General features: G+C 54.7%; 1 protein-coding gene across 1 annotated transcript in view; it reads left to right on the forward strand.

Moving 5' to 3' along the window:
• LOC138275469 (low-density lipoprotein receptor class A domain-containing protein 1-like) overlaps positions 1–14,075 on the forward strand; it is a 211,391-nt gene that overhangs the window by 105,713 nt on the left and 91,603 nt on the right. The gene's annotated exons all lie outside the window — the stretch shown is intronic.

Here is a 14,075-nt window from a genome sequence, read left to right on the forward strand (position 1 = left end):
GACCGCGGAGCGGTGTTCTGGAGGGGGGTACTCTGGCGGGTGGCCTCCGCCGCCTGTCAGGGTCAGAATGACCCCCATAATATGGTATTGCAGTAAACCTTTATCTAGTAGGTAATATTTTAACTCTTTCTTGGAGCAATTGCTGCATCTGACCAGCAGGAACACAAACCCACTTGAGTATTTTATCATGACTTGCCTCTCAATTGATAGTAAGGAATGTGCTTGTGAGCCAGTGGCCTGCCCTCACACAATGGACTGCTAAACCCCCTACCGCGACACACAGAACTGAACTGAAAGGGGAACTTGTGCACTTCACAACCACTCTTTGAAGTCTCCTCCACTTTATAGGCATTTTATGGGTATATAAACTGGGTCTTTGCCCCACCAACGTAGACTCTTCTGGACCTACACCTGCACCCTGTCAGAGGAGCTGCCTGGCTGCCCAAAGGACTCATCTGGACTGCTTTGCTGAGAAGAACTGCTGCCCTGCTGCTCTTCTGGCCTCTGACTTTGCTGAGAAGCACTCTGCCTTCCCCAAAGTGCTCTCAAATGGCTTGGATTCAGCTTGCCTCCTGTTTTCTGAAGTCTCAGGGCCAAAAAGACTTAGGGCCAGATGTAGGTACGTTGTGCTTTGTGACTCGCAAATTGCAAGTCAGAGAGACTCGCAATTTGCGAGTCGCAAAACCTTATGCACAACAGTGTCCCTGACACTGTTTGCAACTCGCAAGGGGGTCGCAAATGCCCACCTCATGAATATTCATGAGGTGGGTCGCAATTTGTGACCCCCTTGAGAATCGCGGCACTTACAGGGATCGTGGCCTGCTGGAGACAGCAGACCACCATGTCTGTGACTGCTTTTTAATAAAGCAGTTTTTTTTTGTAATGCAGCCCGAGATGCATTACAAAAACGAAAAATGAAACGTTTTTGTTTAATTTTTTCAGAGCAGGCAGTAGTCCATAGGACCACCTCCTGCTCTGAAATAATGTTTGCAGTTCCATTCACAACGGGGAAGGGGTCCCATGGGGACCCCTTCCCTTTTGCGAATGGGTTACCACCCATTTCAAATGGGTGCAAACTGCGAGTGCTTTGCGACCGCGTTCGCGGTCACAAAGCAATCCTGCATTGCACTGCGACTCCCAATTAGGAACGGGACACCCCTTCCAAATTGCGACTCGCAAACCCGTTTTGCGAATCGGTAACCAGGTTACCGAATCCCAAAACGGGTTTTATGCATTGCAACGTGCATTTTGCACTTCACAAACAGTGAAAATCGCTGTTTGCGACGTGCAAAATGCTTCTTACATCTGGCCCTTAATCTCTTCAGGAAAAACCTTGTGTGTCGGAAATCGAAGCACCACCTGCCAAAATTTAAGAGAAGCCTGCATTGCGATGGAGAAATTGCCACACAGCCAACTGGAACGAGGAAGCCCAGAATTCCTGACTGGAAATTTGATGCAGCACTTGCCTTGCGACATAAAATTTGACACATCGCCTACCAGATCAACGCAGCACGCGTGCCTTCTTCAAACGCATCAAGGATTTTCCCTGCATCGTCCCTTGGTGTCAAAATATCCCCAAACCACAGTGAGGAACCAAGACTGTGTGCCGAAAAACGATGCAAACCCCTTTCAGCGTGGAAAGAAACGACACGTCGGAAAATTTTATGTAACACCTTATTTTTCCATGCATCCCCTCCTCTGTGGTCTCCGTGCATCGTTATTTGTGACGCATACCAGGTATGTGTGTAACAAAGAGACAACTGTTTACTTCTAAGAATTAAGACTCTTTTAAACCTTTTAAAAGTGATTTTCAACTTGTGCTTATTGGATCTTTGTCGTTTTTACCTTATTTTATTGAGATAAATATCAATTTTTCTAAACTTGTGTGGTGTATTTTTGTGGTGTTTTCCTGTGTTACTGTATGATTTATTGCACAAATACTTTACACATTGCCTTCTAAGTTAAGCCTGACTGAGTTAAGCTACCAGAGGGTGGGCACAGGATAATTTGGATTGTGTGTGATTTACCCTGGCTAGGATTGTGGTCCCTACTTGGACAAGGGTGTATGCCTCTGCCAACTAGCGATCCCATTTCTAACACCAACCATATCACACTTTTAGCAGCTATATATCTAAACCAAATGAGTATATTCATTATAGTATTTGGTTAATGAATCTATGGTTATAGTCTTTTCATAAGTTCGAGGTTTTGCAGAATGTGTGAAACAAATATATTAACCTATACCAATAATTGATACTCAGCTGCTGATTAGAAGTCTGTTTATAATCCCCCTTTCCTGACTACCTGGATGTGTCACTTTGATGAATAAACTGCTATTTTATAACATGTCCTCCCGCAAATGTATTTAGATGTCTTAGGTGGTACACAAGAAGGTTGTCAGAAATAAAGTGCTCCTCAAATTCAACATACTTTTAGAATCTATTGAAAAAAGACAACTTGGACCTTCCAATGTAATATTTGTTAGAAAGTGTTTGATTCACTGCTGTGTTTTTATTCCTTCGCTATCTAAGTGGCTGTCAGGAATGTTGAACGTGAATGATCATGTAACAGAATGCTGCAGTGTGTGTGGAGTGGAAGTGGGCACACAGTTACAGGTGGTTGTATGAGGGAGTCTTGACTAGGCGGGGAACCTGGTGCTGTACCGAAGTGCCTAACAAGTAAATAATGAAGATACACTTCTCTATTTGACTGGGACCTCGCTCATCTTGGAAGAACCTCCTCAAGACTTTAACAAACTCACAATGAGATTTTTGAAACGACCTGCATGAAGATGCAGGAGCACTCTGAAGCCATGAAGCAGATGCCTCCGAGGTTGAGACTGGCTGAAGATGGTCATAAACCAGAAAGGAAGTAGTCTTTCCCACCCAAAATTCTCCAGCCAGATTGAGTCAGCACTCACTGCCGGGCGGAGGGAGGAACCAAATGAGGATAGTGGACAGAGAATAGAAAGTTTACTGGGCTGAAGGTGATCCTGTATCCTGAAAAAGCTATGACATGGTATTTGGCTAAGGCAGGTTTTGGAAACAGAGGAGGAATCTATGTAGTGCCTTTGGGATATCTGGCAGTGGGCAATGTCTGTGATACCCACGGGCAAAGACAGCCTCCTTCGATGCAGGGCAGGAAGTTGTGAGAAAATATGTTGCAGTTCCCTAATCTGGCCAAAAGGGCCCAGTGAGGACGGTGGGCAAGGACAGAAGTTAGTACATTTGACCCAGCCGTTGCCGTTAATCATTGAGCGTTACTATTAGGGATGGGAGAGACTCAGCAAGATGTGCTGGGGATTGTTGAACAGTGCACGGCGCCTGCAGCACCTGAAGGGTAGAAAGAATCCAGCATAGGGCAAAGGTGCTGTGAGTGGAATGAGCTCTGTCCGTTTTCTAGGAGAGAATTTGCATTCATTTTAACCATGAGAGAAACTTGAGTTATTTCAGAGCACTCTATTATAATGCATGTGGTGTAAAATGTTGACCTTGGGAAAATATGTTTGCATTATAACACAATGGCCCTCATTCTGACCCTGGTGGTCGGTGATAAAGCGGCGGCCAACCCGCCAACAGGCCGGCGGTCCAAAATATGCAATTCTGACCCTGGCGGGAACCGCCAACACAGCCCGCCGCATTAACACTCCGCCCGCCACGGCGGAACAAACAAACAGCGCGGCGGTCACCGCCAACAGCCAGGCGGCAGACAATGTACCGCCCACCCTATCACGACCCACCAATCCGCCACCTTTTCCGGGGCGGGAGCACCGCCGATAAAAACACGGCGGAAACAGACTACGAACGGGAAAACGCTCACCTCCACATACACCACGCGAGATTCCGGCAGTATGGAACCCGAGTTACAGGTCATCCCTGCACTCCTATACCTGCTCCTGTACCAGGAGCACGCCCGGCGGCGCGGAAGACATCGGTGAGTACTGCACCTACGACACAGGGGAGGGAAAAGATTACCGGCACACACCCACCCACCCACACCCACTACAACACACACATCAATGCATTCCCACAGATCACTGTCACAACCCACAAACCCCCCCCTCCGAAATAATGCAAAGACCAAAAGAAGAGATCTTAAACGGGCAGATATATTGAAAAATGGACAGCAGTAATCCAAATAAATAAATAAACTATGTACAAAATATATACATCTACTATATGTAGTCCAACCACTGTCCGTGGACCACAGGGGTCCTGAGCAAAGGGGCAAGGCCCAGTCCCACGACAAGAACTCCACGGAGAGAACACTGCAGGGGCATCAGAAAGAAAAAAGGACAGGCACCTCAGGGGGAAGGGAAGTGGGGGCACCTCAGCCACTTGAGTACACGACGCCAGATCCACGAGGGGACTCCATGACCACTGGGCCATCCTGGGGAGAGCAAAGCCACAGCCCATACAGTCCATACAGTGGGTGGCCTGCCCACTGGGCCATCCTGGGGAGAGCAAAGCCACAGTCCATACAGTGGGTGGCCTGCCCACTGGGCCATCCTGGGGAGAGCAAAGCCACAGTCCATACAGTCCATACAGTGGGTGGCCTGCCCACTGGGCCATCCTGGGGAGAGCAAAGCCACAGTCCATACAGTCCATACAGTGGGTGGCCTGCCCACTGGGCCATCCTGGGGAGAGCAAAGCCACAGTCCATACAGTGGGTGGCCTGCCCACTGGGCCATCCTGGGGAGAGCAAAGCCACAGTCCATACAGTCCATAGAGTGGGTGGCCTGCCCACTGGGCCATCCTGGGGAGTGCAAAGCCACAGTCCATACAGTCCATACAGTGGGTGGCCTGCCCACTGGGCCATCCTGGGGAGAGCAAAGCCACAGTCCATACAGTCCATACAGTGGGTGGCCTGCCCACTGGGCCATCCTGGGGAGTGCAAAGCCACAGTCCATACAGTCCATACAGTGGTTGGCCTGCCCACTGGGCCATCCTGGGGAGTGCAAAGCCACAGTCCAAACAGTCCATAACAGACTCCACTGCCACTGGAGGAGGCATGTTGGCCAGAGGACATCCTGCAGCCCTGCCCGAGACAGATCCTGCCCTGCCACGTCTGCCAAAGGGCCATCGGTTCTTGCCTGGAAGGGCCCAGTTCAGCGGTTCTTGAGACGGCGGTCCCCAGCGGAGCGGTGCTGGAGACGGCGGGGCCCAGTTCAGCGGTTCTTGCCTTGAAGGGCCCAGTTCAGCGGTTCTTGAGACGGCGGTCCCCAGCGGAGCGGTGCTGGAGACGGCGGGGCCCAGTTCAGCGGTTCTTGCCTTGAAGGGCCCAGTTCAGCGGTTCTTGAGACGGCGGTCCCCAGCGGAGCGGTGCTGGAGACGGCGGGCCCAGTTCAGCGGTTCTTGCCTGGAAGGGCCCAGTTCAGCGGTTCTTGCCTTGGAGGGCCCAGTTCAGCGGTCCGGTGCTGGAGACGGCGGGGCCCAGTTCAGTGGTTCTTGCCTTGAAGGGCCCAGTTCAGCGGTTCTTGCCTTGAAGGGCCCAGTTCAGCGGTTCTTGCCTTGAAGGGCCCAGTTCAGCGGTCTTGAGACGGCGGTCCCCAGCGGAGCAGTGCTGGAGACGGTGGGGCCCAGTTCAGCGGTTCTTGCCTTGAAGGGCCCAGTTCAGCGGTTCTTGCCTTGAAGGGCCCAGTTCAGCGGTTCCTGAGACGGCGGTCCCCAGCGGAGCGGTGCTGGAGACGGCGGGGCCCAGTTCAGCGGTTCTTGCCTGGAAGGGCCCAGTTCAGCGGTTCTTGCCTTGAAGGGCCCAGTTCAGTGGTTCCTGAGACGGCGGTCCCCACCGGAGCGGTGCTGGAGACGGCGGGGCCCAGTTCAGCGGTTCTTGCCTGGAAGGGCCCAGTTCAGCGGTTCTTGCCTTGAAGGGCCCAGTTCAGCGGTTCTTGCCTTGAAGGGCCCAGTTCAGCGGTTCTTGCCTTGAAGGGCCCAGTTCAGCGGTTCCTGAGACGGCGGTCCCCAGCGGAGCGGTGCTGGAGACGGCGGGGCCCAGTTCAGCGGTTCTTGCCTGGAAGGGCCCAGTTCAGCGGTTCTTGCCTTGAAGGGCCCAGTTCAGCGGTTCTTGCCTTGAAGGGCCCAGTTCAGCGGTTCTTGCCTTGAAGGGCCCAGTTCAGCGGTTCTTGCCTTGAAGGGCCCAGTTCAGCGGTTCCTGAGACGGCGGTCCCCAGCGGAGCGGTGCTGGAGACGGCGGGGCCCAGTTCAGCGGTTCTTGCCTGGAAGGGCCCAGTTCAGCGGTTCTTGCCTTGAAGGGCCCAGTTCAGCGGTTCTTGCCTTGAAGGGCCCAGTTCAGCGGTTCCTGAGACGGCGGTCCCCAGCGGAGCGGTGCTGGAGACGGCGGGGCCCAGTTCAGCGGTTCTTGAGACGGCGGTCCCCAGCGGAGCGGTGCTGGAGACGGCGGCCATTCTATGGCCAACTGCTCATTGCCTGGTGGTGCCCTCCTGGGCAGCGGGGATGGTGCTCCTTCAATGCCCACCTGGGCTGTGGGTGGTGGGGCCCTCCTGGCCAGCTGGGCTGGGTCCTCCCTGGGCAGCGGCTATGGGGGTGGTGGGCTCTCCCGGGGCAGCTGTGCCGGTTCCTCCCTGGGCAGCGGCTATAGGGGTTGCGGGCTCCTCCTGGGCAGCTGTGACGGGTCCTCCATGGGCAGCAGGCCTGCTGCCTGACTTCTCCGCCTTGCTGCACTTGCCCTCCTTAGTCGGGAGTCTGTGGCCCTTTCCTCCCTTTGGAGCTGTGGCTGTTGACGGTGGCTGGCTAGTGTCCTGGGGGATATAGAACCCGGGCTCCTGCGGCGCCCCTTCCGCCTTCTGCTCCTCTTCCCAGGGGGTGGGCTGGCTGTCCCCTTGCTGCTGGGCGAAGATCCAGACCTGCGGGCTGGTGGGCTCCAATACCCCTGCACCCTTGTCAAGGGGGCTGCAGGGCTGGTGGTGGCTGAGGTGCTCTTCTTACCCCGACGAGAAGGAGGGGGGGGCTCAGGGTCAGGAAAGAAGGTAGCAGTAGAGAGATAGATTTTCCTGGGACAATGGATAGTGGTAGGTACAGTGGGTATGGGAGTGGAGGGAGAGGATGTGGTTGTAGGCGAGACAAGTTTGCTGTCTTTGGGTGCAGGTGCAGGAGCGGGAGGCTGTCGTGAGGTGGATGGCTGTTGGGTGGGTGGGTGGCTGCGTTTGTGTGGTGTGGAAGAGGGGGTGACAGACACAGTGGGAGAGGACACAGGGGACGTGTAAATGGCAGTGGGGGTGGTGACTGCACGTGTGCGGACTGTACTGGAGGGTGTGCTGGTGATGGTAACACTGGCTGATGGTGAGGTGAATGAAGGTGTGAGTGTAGACGTCACAGGGAGGGAGGAGGGAGACGAGGAGGTGGGGGTCACAGAGGTGGTAGTGACTGTTGGCATGTCTGCATCGGAATGTTGCTTGTGTGAATGTCTGCGTGATCTGTGGTGCTTATGTTTGGATGAGCTGCTCTTGGGTGTTGAGGTGTGTGCAGGCTGGTCTGATGGTGTGGGTGGGACAGGCAGAGGAACAGGAGACTGGGAGGAGGGAGTTAGTAGAGGGAGGCAGGAGACAGGGACAATGGCTGCCGTCAGTGCTGAGGCCAGAGCCTGGAACGATCGCTGATGGGCAGCCTGACCCGAATGAATGCCCTCCAGGTACGCATTGCTGCGATGAACCTCCCTCTCCACCCCCTGGATGGCATTCAAAAGGGTAGTCTGCCCAACAATGAGTGTTCGGAGGAGGTCAATGACCTCCTCACTGAGGGCAGCGGGGGTAACAGGGGCAGGGCCTGAGGTGCCTGGGGCGAAGGAGATGCCCGGCTTCCTGGCAGAGCGGGCATGGGGCGAACGCTGAGGGGCTGCTGGGAGGGCGGAGATGGTGCGCTGGGTGGCGGCTGTACCTGTAATGGCGGGGGGCACGGATGGTGCCACCCCCGCAAGGGAGCTCCCTTCCGAGGACGTGTCCGTGTCGCTGCAGGGTCCAGTCGTCCCCGTTGTGGAGCTCCCCATCGCCCTCCGTCTCAGTGGTCCAGTCAGACTCTGTGGCATGGCCCTCCTGGGCCATGTGAAATGCAGCTCCCTCCTGCCCCGATGCCACTTCTCCTCCGCCTGATGATGCTGATGCACACAAGCACAGAAAGACAAACAAAAAGGGGGGGGGAGAGAGAAATAAAGAGATTTTGAGTACATGGATCACCGGTACAGTTAGCGGACATGACAGACACAGATGCCCCCTGCACTAAGTTGTGCACTTGGGGTCCCCTACGCATTCCGTGGAACATGCCCTACACGCCTAGAGTTGACAACTGCACCCATGGATGACACGGCCCAGGGATGGTTGTACTGGCACACTACTGAGGGTGGTGGCTGGGGACACAGGGGTTTACGGGGGTGCCCAGCCTACAGATATCGCCCTGGCCTAGGGGGACCCACAGCCCTCCTCCCCCACCCAGACACCTCCACTGCGCGACAACAGAGTAGATTATGCTTGTACTCACCCCCTTGTGTCTGCTGTGCTGCCCTCACGCGCCCATCCAAATCAGGGTAGGCCACCGCCATGATCCGGAACATCAGGGGGGTCAGTTGACGGCAGGCACCCCGCCTACGTTGGGAGGCCATCCCCAGCAGAGACTCGGCGGTCTTCTTGGTCCCGCGGCGGATGTCCTCCCACCTCTTGCGGCAGTGGGTGCCCCGTCGATGGTGGACCCCCAGGGTCCGGACTTCCTTGGCGATGGCACGCCAAATCCCGATCTTCTCATGGGCGCGGACCTATGTGACACGTACAGGGAGGCAGAAATACCACGTTCAAGTTTGTCTGCATTATCATTGCCAGTGGCCCAACGCCCCCCATCCCCGCCAGGCCCCCGCCAGGCCCCCCGCCAGGCCCAACATGCCCCCCATCCCCGCCAGGCCCCCCGCCATGCCCCCGCCAGGCCCAACATGCCCCCCATCCCCGCCAGGCCCCCCGCCATGCCCCCCGCCAGGCCCAACATGCCCCCCATCCCCACCAGGCCCCCCGCCAGGCCCAACATGCCCCCCATCCCCGCCAGGCCCCCCGCCAGGCCCCCAAGCCAGCCAGCGGCCCCAAATCCATATTGAATTAAACTCACTTGTTGGTCTGGAGGACCGTAGAGTAGCGCATACTGGGGGAGGACCCCATCCACAAGTTTCTCCAACTCTTCTCCAGTGAAGGCAGGGGCCCTTTCCCCAGGCGCAGCAGCCATTGTCCCTTCCAGACCGAGGTCACAGCAACACTTGCAGTATAGGTCCTCTCCTGTGAAAGTTCAAGTCGCAAGTGAATAAGTAGATAGAAAATGGCGGTCACGTCCGCGGCGGTGCGTACCGCGGCGGTGCGTACCGCCACCGCCGGCGCCCTTCGCCATTGGCTCCTGAAACCCATAGGCTTCAATGTTAACCAATGCGGCTTTGCGCCGCGGTCTTCGACTGCCTACCGCCACGGTGTGCCACGCCAGCGCATTGACCTCACATCCCATTGTCACACTTCACAGGTCAGGCAGCCGCCATTTCGAGGGTCCACATGGCTCAATTTCAACTGCGTCACACAGGCCTAGGCCTTGCATAGCCACTCAGACACGCCATTCACTGCATAGAGAATCGTTTACTGTGCAAGCTGTGAGTACGTACCTGTGGGTTGCTTGACTGTGTGCTCCATGTTGTCCTTCCTAGGCACCGTCCGCTGGGTTTGGCGAGGAGACGGATGAATCCTCCCGTGTACAGGCCGCTGGTGGACCTGTCGACAATGGAAGCACGCCACATTATCCTGACCTACCGGCTTGACCGTGCCACTATACATGAACTGTGTGCCCAGCTGGAGCCCGACCTGATGTCCCCCATCCGCCAACCCACAGGGATTCCCCCTCTGGTGCAGGTCCTGTCAGTACTCCACTTCTTGGCAAGTGGGTCATTTCAGACAACAGTGGGAATTGCTTCTGGGATGTCTCAGCCCATGTTTTCGAAGGTGTTATCCAGAGTGTTGTCGGCCCTGATGAAATACATGAGGAGCTACATCCTTTTCCCTGAGGTGGGCGAATTGGCTGCAGTGAAGGGTGATTTCTATGCCCTTGGACATATTCCCAACGTCATTGGTGCCATTGATGGGACCCATGTGGCTTTGGTTCCCCCAAGAGACAGGGAGCAGGTGTACAGGAACAGAAAAAGTTACCATTCCATGAACATCCAGGTGGTGTGTTTGGCTGACCAGTACATCTCGCATGTAAATGCCAAATTCCCTGGGTCAGTGCATGACGCCTACATCCTAAGGAATAGCAGCATCCCTTACGTGATGGAACAGCTAGAGAGACACCGTGTATGGCTATTGGGGGACTCTGGGTACCCCAACCTGTCGTGGCTACTGACCCCAGTAAGGAATCCCCGGACCAGGGCAGAGGAACGGTACAATGAGGCCCATGGGCGTACTAGGAGGGTGATCGAACGCACCTTCGGCCTCCTAAAGGCCAGGTTTCGGTGCCTGCATATGACAGGTGGATCCCTAATGTACTCACCTAAGAAGGTGTGTCACATCATCGTGGCCTGCTGCATGCTTCACAACCTGGCTTTGCGCCGCCAGGTGCCTTTCCTGCAGGAGGATGGTCCAGATGGTGGTGTTGTGGCAGCTGTGGAACCTGTGGAGAGTGAAGAGGAGGAAGACGACGGGGATGAAACAGACAACAGGGACAGAATCATTGCACAGTACTTCCAATAGGACACAGGTAACAATTCAAACATAATTTTGTTAATGTAAACTACTCTCCTGCATCTCTGCTGCCTGTCTATTTGCCCCAGTGTATGATGACTGAGTTGTGGCTTTTCCCTCCCTATTTCAGATCTGGGGTCCCCACTACGAGTCCTGTGCTTCGTTTCCCCATGGACTACAGCTTTGTGGCAGCTGTTTGTTGACTTCACTATGTACAAGGACATATTTGCACTGTCATGTCAATTACAATATTTTGAATTCACAGCCAGACTCCAGATAGTTTTGTGCAAAATAGGTGTTTATTTCAGTGCTCAAAATGGGATGGGTGGTTTCAAGTGGGTGGGGGCTATGGTGAAGGAATGTCCATGGCAGAGTCCAGAGTAACAGTCACACAGGTGCATTGTCCATAGGCCTGTGGAGAGATGGAGCATGGGCAGTTCAAGGATGGACAGGGTGACAATGTGGGACAGTGGGATGACATCAGGTGGTATCCTTTGCTGGCGGGGGTCTTGACATCCTACTCTGTCTTCTTGCGAGATCTCAGGGCCCTCTTGCGGGGTGGTTCTTCTCCTGCAGGAGGTGGGGGTCTGGTGGGCTGCTGTTGTGCGGGGGCCTCCTGTCCACTAGCGCCGGCGGAGGTGGTTGGCTGTTCTTGGTCCAGGCTAGTGGCAGGGGCCCTTTGTTGTTGTTGAGTGTCCGTCCTGGTGTTGATGAGTTCCTGCAGCAGCCCTACCATGGTAACCAGGGTGGAGGTGAGGGCTCTGATGTCCTCCCTGTACCCCCGATAGTGTTCCTCCTGCAGTACCTGGATCTCCTGGAACCGGGCCAGTACCGTCGCCATCGTCTCCTGGGAGCGGTTGTATGCTCCCATGATGGTGGTGAGGGCCTCGTGGAGAGTGGGTTCCCTGGGCCCGTCCCCCCCCTGTCGCACAGCTGCCCTCCGAGTTGCCCTGTTTCCCTGGGCCTCTGCCCCCTGGCCGGTGTGCCCACTACCACTGCCCCCAGGTCCCTGTTGTTGTTGGGGTGGTGGGTTATCCTGGGTGCCCTGTAGTGGTAGACACACCGCAGATTGACGCGCCCTGGAGACAGAGGCATGGGCCCGCTGGGTGGGAGCTGTGCTGGTGTTCCCAGAGGGGTTTGGGTCTGTAGTGGCCTGTGCCTGTGTGAGGGGAACCGACTGTCCAGAGGTCCCCGATGGTCCGGGCTGGTCATCAGTGTCCAGGTCGACAGAGCTGCTGTCATCGCTGACGGCCTCTTGGGTGGGGGGTGTGGAGAATTCTGGGCCCTCCGTGGCGGTGTGTTGGCGGTCGGGTCCTGCAGGGGTATAGAGGTATGGTTATAGTTTCAATGTGTGCCATATGGGTGTATCTGTGGGTTCCCGTGTCCCCAAGTGCTGGCATTCGTGTGTGGGGGCTTTGGTGAGGGTGGCTTGTGGGGGGGGATGTGTATATGCATTGGGCATGCTTTGGTGATGGGTGTCCATGCTTAGTGGACGCATGCAGGCCTAGGTTTTGGGATGTGTGGGTTGTGATGGTGAGACATTGGCAGGGAATAGGTGTGCTGGGGGTGGGGGTGAGGATGGTGGTGGGGGTGAGGATGGTGGTGGGGGTGAGGATGGGGGTGGGGGTGAGGGTGGGGTTCGAGGATGGGGGTGAGGGTTGGGGTATGATTTGGCATGCAGGTGGGGGGGAAGCAGTATTGAAGCTTCAACTTACCAGAATCCATTCCTCCGCCGACTCCTGCGAGGCCGTCAGGATGCAGGATGTTCAAGACTTCCTCCTCCCATGTTGTAAATTGTGGGGGTTGAGGTGGGGGTCCTCCGCCAGTCTTCTGCACGGCGATGTTGTGCCTGGATACCATGGAACGCACCTTCCCCCGTAGGTCGTTCCATCGCTTCCTGATGTCTTCCCGATTTCTGGGATGCTGTCCCACAGCGTTGACCCTGTCGACAATCCTCTGCCATAGCTCCGTCCTCCGGGCAATGCTGGTGTATTGGATCTGTGTGCCGAAGAGCTGGGGCTCTACCCGAACGATTTCCTCCACCATGACCCTGAGTTCTTCGTCTGAGAAGCGGGGGTGTCTTTGGGGTGCCATGGAGTGGTGTGTATGATGTGTGGGGTGGAGTATGTGTAGTTAAGTGTGTTGAGTGTGGTGGTGTGTGTTGTTTTGTGTGTGGATATTGTGTGGGTGATGGTGTAGTGTGCCTCTGTGTGATGGTGTTCTGTGATCGCTGCTGTGTCTCTCAGTTCTTCTTTTTGGATTTTGGTCGAAGGGGCTTGTGGGTGATGTGGGTGTGTGTTTTATGTTGTATTGTGTGTGTGGGAGTGGTGTGTGTATGTGTATCAGGTGTGTGGAATTCAAATCGGCCAATGTGGCTGAGTTTTGTTCGTTTGTGTGTATTCTGACCGCGGCGGTGTGTACCGCCAATGGAAAACCGCGTTTGAAAGACCGCCGCGTGGATTCGTGGGTCGTAATGGCATGGGCCTATTTCTGTTGGCGTGACGGTGGAGGTTTTGTCACCTCCACTTTTCCGCCGACCGCTGGTCTGGCGGTCTGTTGTGGCTGTCGGATTTTCGGAGGTTTGGCTGCTGCGGGTCAGAATGACCGTGGCGGGTTACCGCGACCGCGGCGGAATTATGGAGGATTTCTGACCGGCGGTAGGCGCCTTTTACCGCCGAGGTCAGAATGACCACCAATGTGTATTTAGCAGCTGTTAACATGTTTTAGGGCTTTCTCAGCTCTGCAGTTTGTGGTTTACATGGATTCATAATGTATATCAGAGTTGAAGCATTTGGTTTTGTATAAATTTGATCTGCATTGCAAGATGGAAAAGTTATTGTTGTACCCTCCCTGTAAGTTGATTAGTATTTATGGTTAATTGCTGTGTGTTCTGGTGTGTAAAGTCTGTGCAGATTTATTTGCACTTTGTGTGTATCACTGTGTGTTTATTTGTTGTGAGAAGTTTCTGTGACGATTTTGCAAGAATTAAGCATGGTTACAGTACAGGACCTGGTGTTGAGGTCTGCAGTTTTTTATTTTGACGTATGAAGTTGGTATCCTTGTTTTATGTGAATGCAATGAGATTATGTATAGATCCAGATTTGTGACGTGGTATACATATGGAGATTGTGTATGCTTGATATCATGTATGTATAGAGATTGCATACAATTTGCCTTACATAATGTGTATAAATGGAGAATATCTACATCTTCAGGTTTGTGTTGTGCATGTATGGGGATTACGGATGAGTGTACATGGGTAATTTGGTAATGCGATGTGGATATCAGAGGAGATGTGTGAGTGTTGCTGGGAGGTCAGGCTTTGCGTTGTGTCTGGTAAAGGAAATTTTGAGTGTAGGTGATACATGGT

Source organism: Pleurodeles waltl, chromosome 1_1 (assembly GCF_031143425.1).
Source record: "Pleurodeles waltl isolate 20211129_DDA chromosome 1_1, aPleWal1.hap1.20221129, whole genome shotgun sequence".
NCBI lineage: Eukaryota > Metazoa > Chordata > Amphibia > Caudata > Salamandridae > Pleurodeles > Pleurodeles waltl.